We start from the raw sequence: 25472 nt of genomic DNA, 5'->3' as shown, positions 1-25472 counted from the left end.
TTGGCATTCCTCTATGTTGAAGATCTTTCTCTTTTGCTCTGTGAGTCTCTTCAGCTTTATCAGTGGAAGAGGAAAGCAATAACTCGTTTGAAGCCAATTAACCCGATTTGTGGACAGGTGTGCCAACTGGCAACGTCAGGGGAAAACCAATCCTTCTCTGCCTCCAGCTGGTGCTCAAAGCACATCCGCCCATCCAAGTATTGTGGCTTCTGAGCTCTTCCCTGGAGGATATTGCAATATGGTTTCCATCAACACACTGAAGTGCCCTTCAACAAGGAACTGAACCCAAACTGCTCAAAGTGTGGTATGCTAGTGATCCTGACCTTTGAAGGAATATGATGCATGTCTGGCTGCTGTTGTTTTTTTGTTTTTTTTATATCATCACAGAGGCATGATGCTATTGAATTTTATATATCTATTGTAATTGTTCAATTATTTAAGCTTACAGATATAGAATCAATCATTGACACACTACTCATCACAGTGAACACAGTGTTTCATCATACATGACAATATGTGACAAAGGAACACCTTTAAAAATGCTTAATTATTCATATGCCATGTGAGCTGAATTGCAATCATATGCATGAATGTCCCATAATGTGTTAACTCAATTGTGGTGTAAAAAAGAAAAGAATGGTATAATTCAAAATGTAACCCCCCGTGAACACCGAAGCCCTTCTGAATTGTTTATGAATCGGTTTGAAAAGTAAATTCTTCTGCATCGCAGCAAGACTTAATAGTGCTGTAAACCACTGCTGTGAGGGCGTATGTGTGTTTGTAACATTAAATCTATGTGTGTTTGTAATAAAATAGCACACGTTAGCGCATTACAATTGTTGAATAATGTATGATAGCGCATCTAATAGGTATTACAAAGCTTTCTGAATATCAGAGAACAGAAGTCACAGTTGTTGCATTTTTGGAACCCAAATAGATTCACTTTTTGTACAACTTGACATGAGATTCAGTTTCAGATGTTATCATTCTGAAGGTGCACAAACCATACTGCATTTTTGCCAAGGACAACTGTTACAGCCATGACATCACAGGCTAGTGAAAGTGATTCTTTTTCAAAAGAGGTGTTAGTAATAATTCTCTCATGTGTCATTGTAAGTAAATAAAAGCTTCACATTGTATAACCTTGCTACTTCTTCAGATAGGTTGTTCTACTCCTCCGCCTTTTGTCCCACAGAGTGAGACATGGTAGGGCCGCTCTGCAATAGCTGTTCTGTGTAATGCCTCAGAAATTATCCACCAAATGTGATTTCTGCAGGATGAAGTCTCCCAAGTTTTGATTGTTTTCAGTGTGGGCAGGGAGAAGAGATGCTCTAACTACAAAAAATAATGTCCCGGCAGCGGCCCTCCTCCATTGCATCACTCTCTATAAAGCCTTGTTATGTGTGGCAATGTTATCGAGGTTAATGCCAATAGAAGCAGGGGAATGCTTGCTTTGATGGATGGGGAGAACCGGCATTTAAACCCTGAATGTTAAGACAGACAAGACAATCCTTTGCTGAGAGGAGAGCATGCAATGGCTCCAAATGGGATGGTGGAGAATTAATGTTATGTTTCCTCACTGTGTGTTATCTAGCTTGATGGTCAAGATAGTATATTTTTCTTCTTCCTCATCCGTCTTCTGTTTTTTTCTGGTTTTTTTGACTGCAGAGTAATCCATTTCCCTCAATTTCGGGTCTTGAGGCTTGCCACTAAGGGCCACGGGATCAATATTTGCCAAGTTTAAACCACAGGATTATCCGTCTGTCAGGGCTCGCAACAGAAGCTCTCAACTGTGACATAAATCTTGGACTGTCCTCCACCATTTGAGAAGGTCACACCTCCAAATAGTCTTCTTTATATTGTACACCTAAAAGACGGATTAAGTAGCCGATAATGTCACTCCTATATTTACACTGTACAATGCTACACATGCTAAGCTTTGAAAGTATTCTTATACATTTATCATATATGACTTCATCTCACATCGCCCTGCTGGCTGTGCCAAGCTCTCTCAATGCCGTCACATGAGCCACTTTCTGCTGTGGTCTGGATTAATACAGTCAAACGAGACAGTTTCTACTTTACTCTAATGTTGAACCTTAACAACTCAGTTGCAGTTTCTGAAAAACATGCTGTAACATAGGCTATGTATTAATTATTTCTTTAGTAATAGCAGTTTACTTTGTTGTAACCTATGAATATACTTCCCATGTTTATTATGTCTATTACCGTCAATCAGCAGACATCAAATAGGGAAAGTATCACAATAAAACATTGTATACACTGTCGCTCTTTCTATTTCAGGATTCCAGTTCTGAAGACCACGCAGCATCCTGACAAAAGAGAGTATTGTTACAGTGCATACCACCAGTTCACCGTCCGGCAACACGCACGTATGGGAGCCGGAAACGGGGTGCCAATACCGAGCTGCTGTGTTTGGTGGGTAAGAGACAAATTCCCTAACCTCTTTGGCTATACAGAGTCACACCCTTTACGTGAAATCAAAAGCTGTGTTCTTCTGTGACCTTATTACCTCAAGGGAAAAAAGTTTGCAGTGAAAGAAAAGAAAAACATACTGTATGTTGTGTGAAAATCTTCTTAAAATATGTATTCAGTGCTCCATTACATAGATGAAAAACTGTCTTTTATTTGTTTATACAAGCTCCTGTATTTATACATAATATAATAATATATCATATATAATTATATAATGATATATACAACTAAAATGCCATATGTGCAAAGACAAATGTTTTTGTTTTTTTTCACAAGTTTTTCAAAAGTTATTGCTAATAAAGGACTCTCTTAGCTATAGTCTGAGGAATTCTCTTGCTCCCATCATCATGTAGCTGAAGTCATTTCCTTTTGTGGAGAGAGAGAGAGAGAGTGGGAGAGCGAAAGAGAGAGAGAGAGAGAGATAGAGAGAGTCGGCAAGAATTTGAAACCGGTAGGTAAATTCATTACATGACTATACATAGACAGAAATCTATAAAGTATAAGCATGTGAGTCTCATACTGGCAGAAAGAAATAATCAGGCAGATTAAATCAAATTGCAGCGGCATCATCCACAGAGAAGGACACGTTAAAGAGCCATTACAGGGCATGATATGTCGCCCTGAAGTCACACGTACAACTTACTAAACTTCATCTGTCTGGTTGACATGCACTGGCCAGTGGTTGTGGTGATTATTGTCCAGTGAAGCGAAGAGGATTCTTTGCTTCATACACTGGGGGAAAGACACACTGAAGCACCCTTATACCCACAGATAAAATAATGCTGTGTGACGTTCATGCTCATTCACCACCAACAGCAGTAGCTAGCTAAGCCATCAGTTGCTGTAGTAGAAGACATTTCAGTGGCAACATAGTTATGCTGCATTGATCTGGAGTTGATTGCTTCCTTACATTAGATGACAAAGTAATTTTCAAACATGCCAGCTGTATCAGCCCCAGGAGTCCAGATAAGTGACGCTGACGCTGTCCACTCAAGACAGTACATTGCTATGCAGTTCATCCATGTTAGCAAGAGAGCTAACCTGGCTAACCTGTGGTAGCAATATGACAACAATCACAAAATCAACAGGAAGAAAGCCACATCTGCATCGTTTAGAGGCTTCAAAACATAGCGAAGCTCTCTCCGTGACTTGAATGCAACGCTAATGTCGTTTTTCGGGGAATAGACTAGCCGAAGCGATGAACTGGCCACAGGCTGAGGCAACAGAGTAAGAAGAGGAATGTCACATTTTTTATTTTTTTTTTTACATATCTAACAGCCTCTTAATCAACCGCAACAAAAAGTGATTAAAAAAAAAAAAAACAGTTTTACAGTTCTAAAATACAGAAAAGTTGACTAGTGCACCTTTGAATGAGAACACTGACATGGAAGTGAAGGAGGAGTGTCAACGAATGCAATGATGAGGCTAATTATGATGACAATGGAGGTATACGACACATGAATAAACTACATCAAGCTTTGGCTACACTGGCAGTAGTCGGTACTGGTCAGCATAATCGCTTTGCAGACAGTAAGAAAAACATAGAACATCATCAGACTTTCAGTCGTTACACATCTACATCTTACACAAAATACAAAGGCTAATGAATTCAATGTTATTGAAGAATACAGTTGACTGTTGACTCCTCACAATGGATATTAACAATTCTTTTGTTTTTAATTTTGGTGAGCTAATGAATTCTCAAACTAATCTACGCCTGCATGTATCTGTTTTGTGAGAGAAGTCTGTGTATTTCTTGTAAATCATGTCCTTTACTGAAGTCAGTGATTCATTTCTTTACACGTGGAATCACCCCTGTCTTTGAAAGCATTTAAGCGTGTCTAATTTGTCTAATTAAGGCATGCTTGGTTAATTATTAATATTATGCTGATCAATGTATTGTTCTGCTTTATTAGGCACTATTAGTGTAGCTGCAGTCCTTACAACATGAAAGTAATGTGTATAATAGGCTAAAAACAAATAGATTTTTGTGCAATATAACACAGGAAGATGAGCAATATAACTAAAAATAAACCCATCACACAGGGCAGTGTCCTTGCTCAACACTGAAGGTCGGCTGCAAACTCGACATTAATCTCCCAAAGTGCAGTCATTGCTCCACTTTGCCCTTGGAGAATAGCATGGCACATTTGTGTTCATTACTGTAATTCCTGGCCCGGTCTTGTACACGATGCATTGTTTGTTTGGCTGCTACACAATGTGGTGCAACCTGGACGCATCACATTTTTATTTGTATTGTTTTATTGTTATTATTTATAGGAAGCCCTGATTTCTCCACTGAGGAGAGCCAAGACTTGAGGTCATCACGGTTTGCTTGTCATGTTGATCAGCCTTTTAAATGACTGTCGAAGCTCTTTAACACTTGACTTGACCTTTCTCTCACAGATGGAATTTGGGTACCTCCCAATGAGAAGCTCAACCATTCGTTGACTTACCCTTTCCTTCAAACCAACATACCTGGATTTTACCCCTGTGGGGCCGCATCTTACCCCTGTGATGAGTCCTTGAAGGAGCCACCTGCACTGAAGCACTGATGTAGTCGTCGACATGAATTACCTGATCCAGCCCAGATTTGGGCTGGCAATCTCTGCACTCAGCTTCCAGAGACTTCCATCACAAGCATATTCATGGCCAGTGCAAATGGGGACACAGACATTAAAATTCATCCCTTGCTTTCCTTCATTGGTGTGATACATATAACATAGGTAATTAAGTAAACATGGTGCCCCTGAGTCTGTCGCACAGACTGCTCAGCTGTCCTCTTTACTGGCTGAAATCCTGTACTTTATTTCCCTTTTTGATGCGACATTGATAAATTGACGATAAATATATCAACTTAAAAACCTCAAATTAGTTGAGGTCTAGATCTAAAATCCAACATATTAGTGATACAGTGCAAAACCTAATCACTGAGGCAGACATTAATCAAACTAATGTCAGTTGGTAAATTGTGTGTAACGGTGCCACATCACTGCAGCATCAGAAGTGGTAGTAGCTGTTTTTTTTAAGGACAGAGAACCACCTATAACACTGATCTTACAACATTGTTCAAAAAGGAGGCGGGGCTGAGGGCATTCAAAAGAGATTGAATTTGACATGCTTGGGGGTCAAATCTGCCCACATGGGACTCAGTGGTGGTGGTTGTGAAAGTCAATGAGCCATACGTGAAGTTTTTTGAGACAAACCTTGACACCCAGTCACTGAAGATATAAACGGGTAAAACCCACATCTTTCCGTGATTCAAAGGTTTATTTGTCAAACACACAAGTAATATGTAACTAAATGCAATGTGGCATGGTTCTAAGGTTAAGCTGATTATTAAACTAAGAATATGGAAGATGACATTTTTAGATAAAATGATACATATTTTGGGAAAATGTTTGTATATGTCCAAAGTAGAACTATTCACAAACAGTACATATTTGTCGCCCTTAAAGAAGATATAGAAATTGTGTTTCACATGTAAAATCGTTTATTTCACATATGAAATGCTGAAAACCATACATGGGAGATTATGGATATTGTGTCAAGTATACAGTTGCAGATTCCAGAAGTGCATGATTTAAAAGCAAAAATTAGATGGCAAAATAGTTTCAACCAAACTGACATTATTTTTCATGATGTGTCTTTGATTCATCATACAGTACTTGCAGTCACAGTTTTACTCTCTGAAACTGGAGCAACCCATTCCCGCATTTGCTACAGTCTTCCACTGTTAGCTATGGGAGGGTTAAGACCGCAATATGTCCCTTCCAATACATGCAGAGGCACCAGCTGCTTATTTGTGCTGCTTATTTTTACCTGTCACAGGACACCTTCACCAGGAGGGCGGAAGACGCACAAAGGTTAACAAAGCCTACACAACAGTATGCTGTGGAAAAGGAGAGCAGCAAAGTATACATGGACGTCATGTCCACACGGGGAAACACTTGTGTTGTTTTTTTAAAACCTCATTTTGAGGGAAACATTGGTGCAACCCTTAGTTTACTGTGCTGCTCACGCACACTCAAAGGATGTCACTGACAAAGCTGATTGATAAACGACCGCTTTGTCCAACCACTGACTTCCTGTGCTGGATTTTAACTCAAATTGAATTTCAAGCTCCAATGAGATGTCAGTGTTAACACACTAGAAACCCTCTCAGGGAAAATGTTGCTGTCAATGCAGAAAGACATTTTGGCTTTTCCTCCGTCGTTCTTTGGCCGTTCCCCAAACATCCTCATTCATCATTCATTCAAATACACTTTGAAGGAAGGGACGTTTCCCTCGACCAGTACATCCTGAAAGGATATTATTCCATTTACAAAGAGACTCCTCATGTTCAAATGATGTGATGTTTTCCTTCATTGGATTTCCAGGTTGTGTGGGTAGATTAAATCAGGGATTTTATGATGTATTTAATTATGTGTTCTTCCACAGACTGATGCATAACACGTGTTTTATATTACTGTATGGGCACTCAACGAGTTGTTGTAGAGTCTTGGTAGCCAAAAACTAAACAGATTATCCATAGGTCTTATGATATGTGTGTGTGTGTCTGTGTGTGTATCTGACAACAACTTTCACCTTTGAACAATGTTGCTCTCTCTGTATTTCTGTTTGAATCAAATTTTTTAATTCAGCAAGAAGATGGGGGATTAACCTCCTCTCATGACAGTAAGCGCATCAAAGATTTCGCAGAGCCAGTCATTTTTCAAGTTTCCACTAAAGCCCTTTTGGGCCCCCCGTGTCTCTGTTCTCTCATGTGGGCTCTGAGTGGTGTAAGCATTATCAACATTGCACAGTCTAAACATATATATTAATTCCAGCTTGCCCAGCTCTCTATAATCAAAAGTAAATAGTCTTTTATCTCACACTAAGGCCATTTTCGTTTTATTAATGTGGCTAAAATAGCTTCTCCGCAATTCCAAAGAGTTAAAGTGGATGGGCAGTTTTAATGTTCTAAATGACTAACAAGGATTCTCATGAATGAGGGCAATTATTCTTAGAGGTTAATGTTAGACTCCTGAAAAGCACCACAGTAATTGATAAATGGGCGTATAGCCCAGAGATGTATTCAGGGTTACTGGGCTGCAATACGCCTGGAGCAGCTCTTACACTGAATTATTAAAGACTGCTCTTTCCCCATTTCTTTAGAGCGATCGCTTAAAAAATTGAACATTAGAGTAGCTAAAATGTATATCTATACGTGTATATGTATTCTACGGTATTTAATTGGGTATTTGATTATTCAACAATCATAAGGATCATTTTTTAACACCATGTTTACGTTTACATTATTTCTGCCACCGTTTATAGTTTTCTGCTAGTTCATATGCAAACAGAATGCAACGTTTGGATCTAATTTGTTTTGATTCCTATTTACTTTCCAAAAGCCTCACACACCACTGGTTCTCATCTAATCACTCCGTCACCTCCCAAAATGTATTTACAGTTTCAGGCATCTGTAAGATTGATGCTGCATACTGCAAGTCTTCACAGATGTTTACCACGCAGCACGTGTTACAAAAAAAAAAAAAACAGGCTGATCCGGAAAAACTGATCCATTCTGTGCACTGACACATGTGTACTTGGCTCTGTGAACCTACTGGATATATGTTTTTGAAAGTCATCACCACTTCTGAAATCATATTTTCCCTGAGAGAATATATGGTCAACAATTCCAACAAGAGAGGTCTGTGCTGGCTATTTGAGGGCACTCTTCTCAGTGTCAGATCCAAGACATGTTCTTTGTTGTTGTTATGCTCACTGTTACACAGTGTTGCAAAACTGTAAACACTGCTCTCAAGATCTGATGGTTTCCTGAACTTTTCAATACATATCAAAAGGCCTGGATGCGCTGCAGTGTTGCTGTTTTCAAAAGTAAAAGAAAGAAGGGGGGAAACACAACCTGATAACCCTTGTGGATTTTTGAAAAAGAAAAACCTTGCAATTTATTTGGAACAGGTTCAAGAGAGAAACTATTTTATTACTTTATTTTAGAGTTTATTTTTTTCATATTTTATGTCCCAGGTTTAAGACCAATCGGGGACCTTTGATGGACACCATCACCCCTCATTTGCTGTTGGCTCTCCAGTGCTTTTTATCTAATAAAGGCAAAGATTACAAAGAATATGTAAAGTTAGCATAAAACAGAAGGCGTTAGCTATGAAACTTCTTTTGTCTTAGTCCAGGAACCCGGAATGCTGGGTCGCTGAGTGGGAGGAATGAAAGATTGCCTGCCTACTACCAATTCATCAGAGTCCAAACTGCAGTTAGACTAATTGTCAATACTCCGCCTGCGGTGAAGAACATCTGTAAGGCAGAATAGTACAACCAATCCTTTCCATTTAATCATTTCTGACTTTATTGCATACAGAGTGTGCAGTATGATGTACAGGAATCGTGTCACCCACTGTGTGTCTGATTGCTTTCTATCACCCACTCATGGCTGCAGTGCATTACCAGCAAAATCCATATCACCACAGATTGAAATGGGAGCATCAAATGCTTAATTCAGCTTAGACAAACTCACTCTATGTGTCTATACCATTTGACCTGCTGTAACAACTAACTTTACGACAGCGGTGACATTTTCTTGAGCTTGCACAGGCTAGATTTATCCTATCATGTGCAGCAATGTTGCAAGCAAGTAAGCTCTTTTATGTAACGACAAAGTAGGCATATGTCGTGAATACTTTTTATACCGTCACCCAGAGACAAACATTTTTTTTTGGAGTTGAAACTGGATCAGGAATATCAAACAAGACCGAAACACAACCCAGCACTGGCCACTTTAGATTAACTCTGTGGTGAAGAAAACAACTTTGAATCGATCAGTTCTGAATCAAACTGGACAGCCAGGAATCGTAACCCAAATTATATTGTGAGATTGCTAAAGATGTATGCTACTAATCTTGAGTATGCAATTTATAACTATTCTTGCGGTGCTGCTCAGCCTGGCTTCTTATATTGTCCAGTATGCACTAGCACAAAAAAAGAAAAGAAAAGAAAAGAAAAGAAAAGAAAAGAAAAGCGGACATCTGTAAAACTGTTAACAGGACAACTTAACCTGCAAGCAAGGTCAATTAACTTTAATTTTTATTTATTGTTCATCCATGGTTTTATATTTGTAAAACAAACCTCAAGTGATTTTTATAATCTTTTACATCATCACAATGTAAAGTCCACGGGTCAAGCAGGAACATCACTAAGCGTATTTGTCGGACTGCATTCCCCTCAAGTAAACCCAGAAGCTACAAACTTTCTTTGTTGTGTACACCAGGTTTGAGCAATTCTCAGTGGACTCAGTGGGTGAAATCTTTGGGCCTGGTATTCTGTTCTAAATAATACATCCATGACAGAAACATGAGAGCTGAAACAGAATGGATGGGAACAAGTTGCCACCGAGCAATCTAACATTAGAAATACTAGCTGCAGGCTTGCCTCAGCCGAAAATGTTTGTTATCTGTTGACCTCAGACCAGGGTTGTGCCAGAGTGAAATAGGCAGGGTGGTACTAGGAGGAAAAACATTCACAGCCACGGAGTACTCTTAAACAGGTTTAGAGCTTCAGTCAACTGTTTGATATGGCTTACAATCAACTGCCACAGAAGGCAATGGACCCGAGGAAACACAAATCAGAAAAATCATGAAATCATACCTTTTCTCTGAACTACTTAGAAAGCATTGTTTGCAAGATAGCAGTTCATTTCTGAGTGAGTGAATATGGCGTTCAAGCTTTGTGTTGCTGAATTATTCTTGAGGACATATGATTTCCCTGTGTACTACTGTAACTAAACCTTATACTAGTCACTGTAACTAAGATTGGTCTCTCAAACACTGACCAAAGAAAATATCCGTCAATCTAAAAAAATAAGAATAAGTCAAAGTGTTTATATTTCACCCCTGCCTCCCACTTACTGTTTCAATCCTTAAACTACTCTGTGGCTTCATGCCAGTGTTTTGAAACCTTTTATTCTGCTCTTCTTTTCATTATAAAAATCTAAGGGTGCATCTCCATCCCATTAAACAGCAAAATACAGTATCTCTGAGTTACAGTGTGAAACTGATGCTTTGATGAGCAGTGAATTGGTCTCCTGGCTAGAATGGATAACAAGCTCACACAGGGCTCATGGTCAGCTGCTTTTTTATCTGGGTCAGATTCAAAACACTTTCTACTTACTTTCCTTTATTTCTGATACATCTATGCTGGTATTCTTTATTCAGATTTTAAGTTAATATGTTAAATATGGTGTAGCTGGACAATTCTGTTAGCTGTACACCCAAAATAATTGCTCTTATTAAGTCCACAATGCTGATGCCTTTGTCTTGTTTTTTAAATGCACTGGAGTTTAACCTGCCTTTTCCTCAGAGCAGCCTACCAGAAGTGGGCTTGAACTGAGCAAATCATACTGCTTTCACCTCAAAGGTAAAATCGATCTGAAGAGCACCTAGAGGGTAGAAGGGGAGTTGGGGGGTTGGGTGTTAGGGTAAGTGTCCCTCTTGGCCCTTGACATCTTTCTGTGATGATGACCCAGGCACACCGTGACCCTCCATCCATGCTGCTTCAGGATAGGTCAGGATTTATGCCATGGCTGTGAACCCGAGGTCATGCTATCTACCTCCAGCAGCTGCCTTCTGTCTCAACGTGCTAGCTTCACAAGTTTTCAATTCTCAGGAGGGAATAAATCTGTGGAGGGCAAAACTGCTGTCCATGTATTGCATTTTTTTGTCCCGAGAAATAGCAATACACCTTCTGAACAGCCATTCACCAAGAAACTGAAACAATTAAAGAAGCGCTGGATTGGTTATACAATATTGTCATTTGTCTATGTTTAACCCATGACAATATTTAATTCACTGAACATCATGGTAATTGTCAACACCAGTTATTGGCAACACCCCTAGTTAGCATTTTAGGCACAGATACGTCCAAATGTACACATGTCATAGGCTACGTACCATACTGACATTTGTACAAAACAGGTCATATCTGGTTCATTTAACATCATAAGCACATGACTATCTTAGTGGGAGGAGGAAGAGACAGCAGTGGAGTCACATGTGGCAAGGCTGCTAAGGCCGCTATTTAAAATCGGACTGTTATGTCCTTTAAAGTGCTGTTGATAATTATTATAACACAATACCACAACATCATATAATATTTTAGCTCAAAATAACAGCTTCAATATCATTGGATCTGTCACAGTCACTCCCTATCACAGGATCAAACATTACATACATGTTTACTTCAAGATACTAGTTTTCCACACATAACACTGTGATGCAGTAATGAGTTTTGTCTGTAGTTAGCACCTACATTACGTGAGTGGTTTATGACAGTGGTGTTCCACTCAGATGCTGTCCAAATTGCACACAATGCCAATTTCCAAATAAAAGTGCTTTAATCGAGAACTGTATTTTATGGGACAGTTAAATATTGATACATATAATAGGGCAAGCACTTGCTGCTACAATGTAAGCATTCTGTCACAACTCATAGAAGAAAGTTCACAAAAGTTCACTGCTACATTCCTAGAGCTACTAAAATGTCCAGTCCAGTTGAACCGACGCTCAACTAAAAGATCATTTTGTCTTCGAGGTCTAATTAATCACTGAACATGCATTATTTTCATCTAATGGGCTGAATATCAATCAGTGTCCATATCACTGCGATGCACTCAATCATTTGATGTTTGGCACTAAAAGCACCAAACTTTTACCTTTGAACAACTCAGCAGTTATGTCTCTTTTGACAAAATCTTGAAGTATAATCTTTATTCTCCCCCGCAAATAGTTTAATTGGTAGCTAGGGGAGGCCTCCATCACTTAAGTAACTGCATTTTATACAATTATCTGCCCTGCAATTAAGATTTGTGGATGCATATGTTTGCGCGTGTCAGAGGGATAATGCATCTCTTCTGTGGGGTTGGACCAACACGCTGCATGTGTGATTACACAGCTTAACCCTGTCATAAATACGTCAAATGAGCAAAGATTCTTTTTATGAACATATATCCCGAAATGTCCCCTTAGACTTCCTGCCAGTGGGGGGCTTTGGAGACAGGCTCAACACTTAATGAATATTCAGTGAGACATCTCGGAGTGTCAGCTCAGCAGGTGGGGAGAAGGCGACGTGCTGTATGTAAACCTGCTGTAGCTGTAGCTTGCAAAGGAAGTCCCAGGTTTCTGTGAAGTCGCCTTGGTGCAACTGCTGCGCAACTGCTGTATCATTATAAACAACATTACACATCGCTATGTGCTGCAAGTCTATTGACTTTGCACAAGTGGGTCTCCATTATCGTACGTATATTATTACCCAATTATGATCTTATTACAGTGGGGAATGTTGATATAAACACTTGTTCTTTGTCTCACAGTCCAAATTATATGTTATCCAAATTTCCTCTTTCACTCCAGCTTCCTTCATGCAACATCTGGCACACGATGCTCAGCTCATCCTTGTAGGATACAGCTGCCTAAAAATGCTGCCACACTTATCCATTGTCTCCGCTGCTTATTCTGGGAAAAAAACAAAACAAAACAAAACAAAAAAAACAAAACACAAACACCAAGATTATACAGCCAGCAGTTCCCATGTGTGAGTTCTTATCTTGCTCTTTAAGTTTGTGTAGTAATGTTGTGCTCAATCTGTGAAACTGAAACGAGAACCTTAAAATGCTGCTTGCTCATTTTATAGAAGGGCCTTTATACTGCATGTTTTAATCAGACTCAAGATTCAAGATTTAATGGCACTTTGGTTGTCAGTACACTCATGTGAAATTCTTTGGCTGAAAGGTTCCGCTACAGAAATAGAAATAAGCAAATATAGAAAGAAGTAAATAAATTAAGATAGCAGTGCAACATGAGCAAATCATGCATAAAGCAATATAATGAACAAGACAGAACTGGTACATAAACAGCAGGAATAAAGTGCATATATAACTGTAGGAACATAGTACACATCAAAGATAAACATAGAATAAGAGTTAACCTCACATCTATATATTGATAGCCATGTCAAATGTGGTAAATGAGAACAATCAACGCACCTGCACAATGCATCCAGACCTTTGAAATATCATAGCGTTGCAGTATTTGAAGCCTTAATTACATTGAGTTTCTCTAGAAAGTGCACACTTTCAGATCTCTGTTTTTATCCTGAAAGACTTAAATTACCTCACTTTAGACATTAGACAGTGGAGGGAGACTGATTGCTGTGGGAAATCTATGCAAAACTCTTGTCATGTTATATAACTTCATGGATACTGTGATCTATCACTGTAATACTGTAAAAAGTTATGTTGCACAGACTCTTTGTAATAACTGTGTGCATCAGAGGAAACATGGATCTGGGTAAACTGTAGCTGTCTGACTGTGAATTCACTTGACACAGTGACCAGTAGCAGCGAGGTTAGCAAACAGGTGCTGTTCCTTCTGCATGTTATTGATAACTTTGCCCTCGTTCTGCCTGCTCCGGCCTAAGCTTCTGTTTACATGAAATATAAAGCAATAATAATGAAGCTTTAAAAAAAGGAAGGATTACAGTGTTCTAAGCAGTGCCTTTAAAGCTCTTCTGCAAAATAGTCATGTGTGCATGTGAATAATAAACAGTAACACATTCTCCACACTCCATTTAGTCACCTTTATCAAAACACATGCAGGTGCACTTCTACAGGATCTGCCCTGTTCCACATCTGAGAAGATAAATTGCAGTCAAACTGCCTCCATCTATTTTGGAACGTAATTAGGTGAGCGCGAACATTTATTTTCTTATTCAGAACCAGAAAAAAAAACAAAGTAATCCGCAAGAAAACTTTTTCAGATCTGTTTACAATTTTTGGCACAGAATAGTGTCAAGCTTCCCGATTTCACAATGGTTATATGAAACTGTGAACCGTATTCCTCTCTGCCACTGCACTCAAAAATGATTGTCCTGTTTTGCTCTGACAGAGGGGTATGACTGCCTTTACATGTTTATAAGCTCATACTTTATTATTTTATTATAATTCATAAAGCTCATATTTAAAAAAAAAAAAAGTCTTTTGTTGCACTGCCCTATGTTCCATAACTTACGCAACATTTAAACATTTCAACATCTCTGTACTAAACTAAATGAGGATGCAAATATTTATCTATATATATATATTTATTTATTTATTTATTTTTGTCATCTGTTCTTACTACCATCCCTCTGTAGTGTGATGTGTTCAGTGAAATATAAATACTGTTATGAGACCTAGATGCAGTACTTGCAGAGTCACAAAGTTGATGGCTGCTGTTCCTAATGTGTTTACATAGTCTTTACAAACCCCAACTTCTAGTTGATATTTCCCTCTATCCATATGGGATTCTATGTACATCAATTATTAATGTTGTACCAACAGAAAATGGCCGCTCCAAAAAGGGATGACCTACTTCCCACATTTAGCCCCACAGGAACTGTCTTTGGAAAAACATGAGAGAGGGATGTTTAGCCAACAGGGCTGCTCTTTTAAGCCTCAGCTGAACATGGTTTTTAATCGCACACTGGTTCTGTCTCCTCGGTTTTCTCCAACATCCACACTGTCGGAAGACAGGACATTTGATCGCTGAAGTTTTTCCACTTTGAAAGCACTGGGTGGATGCATTTGGAATGGAGAACGCTGACAACTATTTTAAGAAATCTTCACATTAATGTTGTTTTCTTTCTTTCTTTTTTTTTTTAATAATCAAATCCGAGGCATGGTGAGAAGGGGTGAATATGATGAAATGTTAAGGGATGTGTTCAATAATTCACACAAAAATAATAAACTGATTTGATGAATGTCTTCAGAGTGGGAAAACATAAACACTGATGCTTGAGGAAAGATACACAACTTTCCATACGCTAACAGGGTTTGATATAAACAAAATATGTTTTGTAAAGGTCTTACAAACTTACATGGAAAGAAAAATCATTATTTGAAACACATCCTTCAGAAAGCTGTTGTTGTTTATGTAATGTCGCATTTGACATGACATGGGATTTCCTGACTCTCGTACAGCACACCGTGAAGCTTTTACTGTATGTATAGTGAGTAGGTCTGACATATTCTAGTATATCTCAGAATGATACATACATTAAGTATCCCATAACAAAACGCAACATTGTAAAATCTTACCACTGAAGGACACCCCTGAACTGTAGTGATGACTGTCTGCCAGCGTCAGTAGAGTGTCCACATAAACCCTGACACAGGGGAGCCATTCATTTTCATAGGGAGTGATGAATTGTGTCAACTACCACAATCAAAAGTATTTCGGAAAGCGTCTATAACTCTGGCAGGTTAAAATGACAACAAGTTGTCAATTCCAACTCCAATATAATTCCAATAAAGTTATAAAGAGTACCCAGAGGTCACGCACTAAAAGTACAGATATTGTCACCCTTATGAATAAAATCTGACTGAAACAATGATCAAAATAATTTGAAATGAAATGTAACAAATAAAGCAATCAAAAAAGCTTCACTTAGGCTCCGATGTGACTTGTGATCTGCAAAGTAACTGGTCAATAAAGTTGTCAAACAAATGTAGTGGAGGAACAAGTAGAACCATTCCGTCCAAAAAGTAGCAGAAAATGTAAATGCTCAAGTACAAATACCTGAAAACTGTACAAACGTACATTACTTAAGTAAGCGTATATAGTTACATTCCAACAATGTTCGAGGTTATTTTAGTTATCATACTTAATATGTTGTTACAATTTCAAAATAAAGCTTAATGACAAACAATTCACTTGTTATGATATACTATGACTTTTTGAACGCTATTCACATTGTCAAATGGTCGTGGTTTTGTTAGTAAGTCAGTGACCCATTCAGACTTTTCTGGGACTTTATAATACTGCACAAGAGGATCGCTTCAAGCAGTGATGTGGGAGGAGCACCAACAGCTTCTAGCCTTGAAGCGTATGGCTATTGACCCGACTGTTGTCTTTGATGTGTTGGTTGTGAGAAGAGGCTAAGCAATATAAACCCAAGCTAAGTACAAAACATAGCAGAGTTGGAAGGATAACCAGCAGTTAAACTTGGGACTGGAGCTGTCTCAGGAGGAAATTTGGGGGAGTTTTTCCATATTGAACTACACAACCAGAACGAAAAGCTCAGCCTTAGCATCTGCAGCTCCCATCCTCTGCTGTTCCTCTATAAGCTGTCATGTGAACAAGGCTGAAATTCAACCTAAATTCCTGCAGGCTATGTATCAGCTCTAAACTCGAGCCTGTGCTCTTGTATGTTTGGGCACTTAGCACTTCCTACCCCGAGGCAACATGGTCATCACTCCATTTGGCCAAAAGAACCATATCGTCCACAAATCCTGCTCGAATTACGTTTGTTTCTCCCCGATCGTTCTCTTTCACTGGCTGTCACAAAGATGCATACAAATGGCATTGCTCACTGTTTCCTTGCACAGTGACAACACAGACTCTGATGGTGATGGCTACCACCATCACTTTTTTTTTTTTGTTCTGAAATAAATCAGCTTGTTCCGTCAAAGTCTAGAAGATTTAGCAACGTTATGTGCAATTAAAGTGTGGTGGTTTTGGTGTGAAGATGAAAAACATCCTGTTTGACAAACAAAACTTGGTCTTAATGAATTCTCTGGACAGATTTCTATTTTAATGTCGATCTCTCCCTGAATTGCTTAACTGTTCTGATGGATTGTGACTACCACATTAATATGCAATAACTTGATGTTAATGAAGCTTGTAGGAAGAAAAATTCCTGTGCCAAACCCCATTTGCTAAAAGCTGTGGCACAGCTTGAGAACGAGCACAAAGTCCCATATGTTAGTGATTCCCATGTGTGAGTAGACAAGAGAAATAAACACATGAAGTCGGGAAAAAACGTTTTCAAGTGTGCTTTCATGACAAACAAAGAATTCATTTAGTTTCGCCAGCATATGTAAAAGTCATCCAGTTTCTGATTCTGTCAGCATCCCTCTTGGTCCCTTTCACAGCCACAGGGTCCCTGTGTCGAGTATCAATTGTGTTAAAGCCATTGAAAGTCCTGTGCGGGTCTATGGGTTAATTTTGAATTTCCAGTTCCATGTTTCTAGAATGTGGGAACAAAACAAACTCACAGACATCGGTAAAAGAAAATGCGAACCAGGGATAGACCAGGGTCAAGAATCAAACAGTCTTTTTGTGCCAAGAGGCAGCAGTGTGAGCACCGAGCCACTGAACTGTGCCACTGCCAGGAAATTCATTACTGATTTATGCCAACACACTGAAATTACACATGTAGATCACAGCTTCAATCCAACAGTCGATGTCTGTGTTGAGAAGACAAATACACATTTTCATTTGGGGGACGCTAAAAGAAGGATTGCCTGAGTGAAAATAAATGAAACTGAACCAAAACATTTGATGCCAAATGTAAAATAAGCTTCCCAAGGTGAGCGATGACACGAAGAAATATGTCTAACGCGTATATATAATGCATGAACACATCTGCGCACTTACGCACATGCATACATGCATCATTCTAAATGAACACTCTAATCCACTTCAGTGTGTCTGCGTGTGCTCTTCACCGGAGGAAGGTGCAGTGACTGCTACCAAATTGAAAGCTAAGGCTGCTAGAGGGAAATATTAAGGCAACTGTGATGAATGAGGCAACTGCAGTTTACACCATGTAAACATGCACTGCCCAATTGCCATATCTCCAATCCATTAGCTATCATGCTTCTCTGCGTTAAGGCTGTTTGTTTTGTTCCCCTCTCCCCCCATTGTATGCCCCTGCTCGCCTGCAACCCTCCAAGAATCACTACCTTTTTCCGTTTTCCAATTTCAGCCGCTTCCTCCGGAGCGAGGTTTGATGAATGTCGCTCACATTAGGGTGACCTCCGAGATAACCCCTCCTTTCTTTCCCAAGAAAATTCATCAGGCAGAGTCGGCCAGCCCCAGGGATGTGTGATTCAGCACTCAAGGTGAGTGTTTGTCACAGAGGCCTCAGATGGCCAGATATTGGTGAGGAGTGAGAAGGACAGAGATGTGCTGTTTCTGGAGCTCTCACAGTCTCACAGACTGAGCTGAGAAAGACATCCTCTTACTGTATATATACATCACAATGGACCGAACAAACCTAGAGATGCAAATCATAACCTGATTTTAGCATCAGAAAAAGATGGCTACATGTTCACAAAATGGTTTCTTGTAGAAACACACCCATCACACCCGACTCTGCAGCACAGCTCCAAATACTGGTTGCCCCACATCTGCTGGCAACAGGCAACAAAATGCGAACAATTTAATAAAGATGCAAATAGTCCAATAACTCAGGTTTGACTTGACAGCACAAAGAGTTGCACAAGTTTTTTTTTTCATATGTTGCTAGTTTCCTCCTCACACTAAACAAGATCTTTCCGGGTGTTAGTTGACTTTTAAGGCCCAGCCTGCAGGATTTCAAGGCATCTAGCAGTGAGGTTGCAGACTACAACCAACTGAATTCACCTCATCTCGTTTAGGAGAGACAACAGTGGCCTCCATAAGCATGAAAGGCCTTTCTCAAGAGCCGGTGTTTGGTTTTTCACTTCCGGGCTATTGGAGAAACATGGCAGTAGCCGTTTTTATACAGAGCACGCCAATTTGCCCATCCTTTTGGCGGCTCGGTCCGCGGTTTTAAACAGAGGGCGGCAAATTGGGGGTCTGTTTTGGACCGCCGATTTTCCGCCTCGGAGGGTACACTTATTTTCGCCTCGCCTGCTATCTAAAAACGAGGCGGAAATGTGCCGGCCTCTTTGTGAGGTGGGCGGAGGTGTCAATGACCTACACTGTCGTGCGACCCACAGCCGGGGAGTTTTAAAACCAAGAAACAGCTGATCACAGCAGTGAGTCCATCACTTCATCCGCGGACATTAAGATGAACAACTGGACAGCCGCTGAGATCCAGGAGATGCAGCGTTTCCTCGATCTCTGTAGCTGTTTGGTTGTGTTAGCTTGTTGTTGTGTCAACAAGCTAAGGACGGTCGCTACTTTCAAATTAAAAGCCCCTCCGCTAAGAACCCAGCTCTAAACTCCTATGGGGTGCAATGTAAAGCTCTTATTTTGAAGACATATTCTATGTCACTGTTCACAGCCCAACTTCGAGCTTCATGTCATGTCACATGTTTATGCCTACCTCAGAGGCGGCTTTTGGAAAAGTAGGAATATTATGCCTCAGTTTTAGAAAGACAGGCCGGCTCATTGCTGCCCCTCCTTTGGAGCAAATGTGCTGCCTTTTCTACCTAAAAAGGGCCAGTGACTTTGTGAAAGTGAAGCCACTCCTCCTGCAGATATAAAAGGCTCATTCTAAGGTTACACACACACTTTTGTTATCAGGAAGGAAAATAAAATATTGAAGAACATAATTATGAGACTTCTGCCAGTGGATCCCCATTAATCCTACATGCTGGTTTTAAAGCAAACAAGAAGCGGCAATATGGACACACATACTGGTGGAGGGAGTATTTTGTTAACCGGAACTCATATTTATGACATTTATTAGTCTTTGGGGAATTTATGGAGCAGCTTGTCAGGGTGTAAAGGTGGCTTGACTGCATGAGCAGAATCACAATTTTGCCATTGCCTGCTGTTACCACTGTAGATTTTGTTTAATTATTTTGGTGTTGTTGTGTTTGTGTGGGATGGTGTGCATGTGGGTTGGTGTGAGTGCTGCTGGCAATGTTTGTTTGTTTGCTTGTTTTTTTGTTTTATTTTTTTTTAAGTTCATTTAAGTTGTTATTCTAGTTTTGTTACGATCAGATGTTCAGTTAAGGGACATAAACACTTCACAGTTTCTACTTCTACATCTACTTTCTAGCACCATGTGGGATTTGGCCGGTAGATAAATAAGCAAACTCTAAAACATTTATTTAACATGGAAAACATTTATTCATGGCTCCTAAATAACAAAGAAATGAGTGATCTGATTTTGGACACATGACATGACGGATGCATGTATTTTGTTCGGCACATCTTATGCCTGCCTCTCCCATCTGCTTTCTCTGTAAACAAGATTCATCGCACCAGAAAAAAAAAGGTGTCTTTAAAACCAGAAAACCTAACCTGAAATCCTTCTATAAGGGACCCTCAACATTTTTTTTCTCTGAATATAAATCCAGCCTACACCCCGTAATCCCCTGAGATCTAAACACAATGTGATATAAAATGTCAGTTGTTTATGATCACTGATATAATAAAGAAAAAAGACTATTTGGTGTGTGGCACAACACAGGTTCTGCTCCAGCAGTAAAGAGTCCAAATAACTGCGACTTCTCATCTCACCTCTCCAAGAGGAACAGCAAAACAACAGGTGGGAGCAATGACAGCACTAACACAGGTATTGACCGGTGTGACACACCGGCCACAGGATCAGCAGCCACCTCATCACCTTAGTGGGTCAATCCCTTCTAAAATCCACCGAAGCCTTTCTTGAAACCAGTGAGCAATCCAAGTACTCCATTGTGACACCTGTATGGTGAACCCAAAGACCAAGAGGCTAACTTAGAGTTAAAAAGAAGTGGGGGGTCTGGGGAAAAAAAAAAATCTGGTTCTATTAAAGTTACAATTTCACTTTCACTCAAGATGTGGTGAGAATTCAATAGCTGTCCTGTCTGAATCATATTCTTTAGATAATGTTCTAATATCTATATATGATTATAAGTACAGGTGTTTAACTATAATGAACCATGTTGGGGTAAACATATGTTGAAAAGTGAATGCCATATCTTCTTTGTCTGTTTAGGTTGGGTAGTTTATGGTCCTTCACGTCACCCTCACATGGGCAAATGTCAGCGCCTTCGGCATTCCGTGTCTGATGGAGGGGGTTGTGGAGAATGCAGCATGTCCTCACAGATTTGCATTTATTCTGCTGTGTATAGTGCCCTATACCAGTTTGACTGAAGCAAATCAATGTCAATGTGAGCACATCAAGTGTGCAAAACACTGGTGCTGATGGGGTGCCAGCTATAGTCATGGTCCAGGGTTGGATGAATAGATGAGCACGATTGAATAAAACACAACATTAACAAATGTTACATTTTTTTATTAGTGACACCATACTGTTATGTTGATGTTTCACCTGTTACAACCATGACTCCCAAAAAGTTAACATGTTAGGTAAAACAAATAAAAATTCTCAGATTATTTTTGACCTACATTCAATTGAATGCAGTACAAAGAAAATAAATATAATGTTCTAACTGAGTGAATCGGCATACAAGGGACACAAAAAAAAAAAAAAAAGAAACCTGTGATATTCCAGCTGAAGCATCATCTGTCGAATGAAATTATCCAGATGTGGTATAGTGTAATGTTGTAAAAAGCTCACTATTGCTGGGTTGGAATGGGAATAATGTGTGGGAGGTTCAAGGTTGTCTTTTATTACTTCCAGAGGAGTAATTATGCAGTTACTATATCCGTTGTTTGACGAGCTCATCTTCATATTATATTTTTTAGGCCTCTTCGCATTTACACCTGCTGTTTGGAGGCAGATTTCATGCAAAAATCAACCCACAGTAATTATGTGAACTGTAGTAAAATGTGACTGAATACATAATCAACCCCACTCTTGATTTCTCAGCCAATCCTTTTTACAATCTTTCTCTAAATGCATGTATTAGAGGGAAAGTGCCAACCTGGAGCTGTAAGGGTGTTAGAAAGTGCTCTTTGCAACAAATCGAATTGATGGTCCACAAGAAATAATAGATGATAACAAGGAGGCTTCGGCCACGCTAGCAGCTCTGTGACACTTTGACTTAAATGCAAATGTCAACAGGCTAATTTCACACTGATGATACTGACATGCTGACAGTATGCTGACTGAGTTTTACCATCTTTACTTCCTTAATTTAGCATGTTTGCACATTATCTTCTCCTTCTTAACACTAAACACAACGTCTTACTTAGGGTGATGGGAATTCTATTAGTTCTGCTAGAGCCTGGCCATGCTTGAGAAAGGTATGAGGTGAGCTAGTAACTGAACTACTTTCTCATGAGCTGTGTGTTGACATGAAAACCTTGTGCCAAACTTGAATTATACTAGTTTAGCAGGTTTTGCAGAAACAAGAATTTAACAAATACAGTATTTTGCGGTGAAGATGATGCTCGATCACGTTGATGAAACTCTTAAAGTTACAAAATGAATCCTGAGAGGATTGTGAATGGGTGTACCAAATTCTATTGCAACCCAAGTGAAATTTTACTCAAAACGGAACATGTTAACTTCATGACGGCTCTAGAGGAAAAGTCAGCGGGTCACCAAAATCATTAGGATTCATCATGTGGGAAGCATGAATTTCTATATTTCTATTTCTATGTCATGGAAATCCATCTTTTAGTTATGATCACTCAGTCTGATCCAAAGTACTAGACGGTCGGAGTGACCGACTGAGAATGGCATTACCATCTGCAGACTTATGCTGATATCATGGCAAGAAACAGAACTTGTGGGAAATAACTGTGGGAAATAACTGTTTTTCATTGTTTTACGTTATTCAAAGATTGTTCACTCATTTCCGTCTTGCACTTCAAAATGTAACGTTACGTTTGACTTAATGAAGAATGTTTCATTGACTCTCATTTTGGAAACATTAAAATGCTTGAGAAAGGTATGAACCGAGGTAGTTACTGAGCATACTGTCTCATGACCTCCTACTCACTGAAAGAGCTTTCTAATAGGCTGAAATGACCACTCCAGGGCAAAACTGGATGGATTTATGTAAAATTCATTAGATTGCATTTACTTCTTCACATTAATCATCACACAAATCCAGTTCTATTTCTGACCACCAAATCATGACCTCGAAAAGTCTAAAGTCATTTCTTTTTATTCTAATGCTGGTTTACCTTAGTCATAGAGGCACACTGTCTTTAAAAATCCCCCAATAATATGTCCCTCTTGCCCACACACACAGACTGTATGCACATCTTGTTCTTGTGTGTATCACACAAGACTCGTTCAAAAGGAGTAGGCCACCTCGCTGCACTCTCAGCTGTTCATAGCTGGCCGCAGGTTGAGCTTTTCCCAAGTGTGTGGCCAATAGTACAGAAAATCTTCTGTCCCTGCAGCTACTGAGTTGTTAAATATTTTTTAGAAGAGTTTCTGAGCTGCCCACATTAGCAGATTATTCAAGTGTTAGGACAATCATACAGATACAAAATAAGGACAAAATTCTGAATAAAGTTAGTTTGACATGACTTCATCTTTAGATCTTAGGGGTTGTATTTCCATGCTCTTCTAGTGTGCTGTGTGTGTGCTACAGTGGATGGATTCAAAAGGTAACTGGCAGTTTAACTAACTGGTCCTAATGAAGGTCACCGTCTGACTTAAGCGTTCACGAACATGGCAGAGAAAAGTGTGTGGGAGCAGTTTTTAAGAGTGAAGGTAAGTCAAAAGTTCAAACACGCTATTGGCAGTCTTCTGCAATTAAGTGGGCAGTGAAGCTCTGAAATTACTTTGCATTGCATTTCTTCACATTGAATCACGACCCTAGGACATCAAAATGTATCAATAAGAATCCCACCTCTGACACGAGAAGTATGTGGAGAACACTTTAGATTCAATACACATGAAGGCTAATATACTGTACAACATTAACAACATCACAACATTTGTCTGCATATAAACTGTAACTATCAAATACTGTTTATTGTAAGCGCATTTAAAGTTCATTCTCTGATTATGAACCTTCACCTCTGTCAAGGATTTTAAATTTAAGCTCTGTCCTAAATTATGTGCGGTATACAACGCAACTGAAATTAATGTTCTAAAAGGCCCTGAGTCTCTCAGACCTTTTTATTGGCCTCAGTCGGACTGAATTACGTGTCACACTAGAAAATACATTTTTACTATTATCAAAAATTGTTCCAACAATGTTCAAACCAGGAGAAATCCACAAGTTTTAGTCAAAGTAACAGTGTGTTTCCTTTGGTTGCCCGTTGCTACTTCCCGGTCATGGAATTTGCTGAGCACACGCCAATTTAGCACTTAGAGACTCCCGTTCTTTCATGTATTCCCCCCTCTCCTTTTTTTAACGTTATATTGATGAAGTAAAAATTTCCCTTTCAGCTCCATTGGACAGTCAACATTACAGAACACCCATCAGTGGAGGTCAACTCTGCGGATCGGTGTTGCAGTCAGGTTGATAAACAGGAGTGAAGATAAATCCTTATACTGTCCTGCTGGTAAACAGTTTTGGATAGGAGCTGTAGCTAATGTGATCCAGGGTGTTCATTCTCCAAAAGTCAGGCTCTCCAACAGACTATGTAGCTGGCTCTTTTGTTTTGTTGTATAGAGAGCAACCTCATGGCAGAAGCTGTTGTGCATTTAGAGCTGTTGCAGTGCAGACTGCAGGGGTTGCCGAAATATAAAAAAAAAAACAAAAAAACAAACAAAAACAAAAGAGGTTCTGCACAGACACACAAACTTTGCAGAGATCCAACCTGAAGTCACACAAGATTAGCAGTCATGTAAGTCTAACCTCAGACTAGCTGCTCATTGTTGAGGAAGCTGTTCACACTGAATGTGTAAAAAGTCACTATAGAAACCTAATGCTTTGCTATCCATAACATACTACTGTGATTTCAAAGGAGCACTGGCTGACATGACACGTTCTGTGACAAAGTGACATATGCGCAAACACTCAGAACATATTAAACAATTACATTTCTATTATGGCGGTTGGTCAAAGACCATTGTTCTGCCACGATACTGCAGCACGGGAGGAGAAAAACTGCACACTTGTTGCAGATGGAGAACAGTTGATCCTAAGCCGAGAGCCGGAATCCAGGCGCTGTCCAAGCAGAGTTCACAGACCAATTGATGATATATTCCCGGTTGTGTCCTCCCACGCCACAGCACAGCACAGCACTGCACTGCACTATGCTAATTGCTGCAATGCCTGATATGATCTGACCACAGCCTCACTCTGTAAGCTTCATTTATATTAAAAATGGCGCAAGCAAGACGCCTTA

The 25472-nt window shown here is 39.5% G+C and overlaps 1 long non-coding RNA gene across 1 annotated transcript; it reads left to right on the top strand.

The window, feature by feature from the left end:
* Nucleotides 1-207: 207 nt before the first annotated feature.
* LOC119018640 lies at nt 208-5203 on the top strand. Its single transcript, XR_005074808.1, has 4 exons — nt 208-304; nt 1669-1831; nt 2305-2443; nt 4903-5203. It is a non-coding gene; the product is annotated as an uncharacterized LOC119018640 (long non-coding RNA).
* The last annotated feature ends 20269 nt before the right edge of the window (nt 5204-25472 follow it).

The sequence above is a fragment of the Acanthopagrus latus genome, chromosome 4 (genome assembly GCF_904848185.1).
Source record: "Acanthopagrus latus isolate v.2019 chromosome 4, fAcaLat1.1, whole genome shotgun sequence".
Lineage (NCBI taxonomy): Eukaryota > Metazoa > Chordata > Actinopteri > Spariformes > Sparidae > Acanthopagrus > Acanthopagrus latus.
This window is presented reverse-complemented; position numbering and strand designations above follow the sequence as displayed.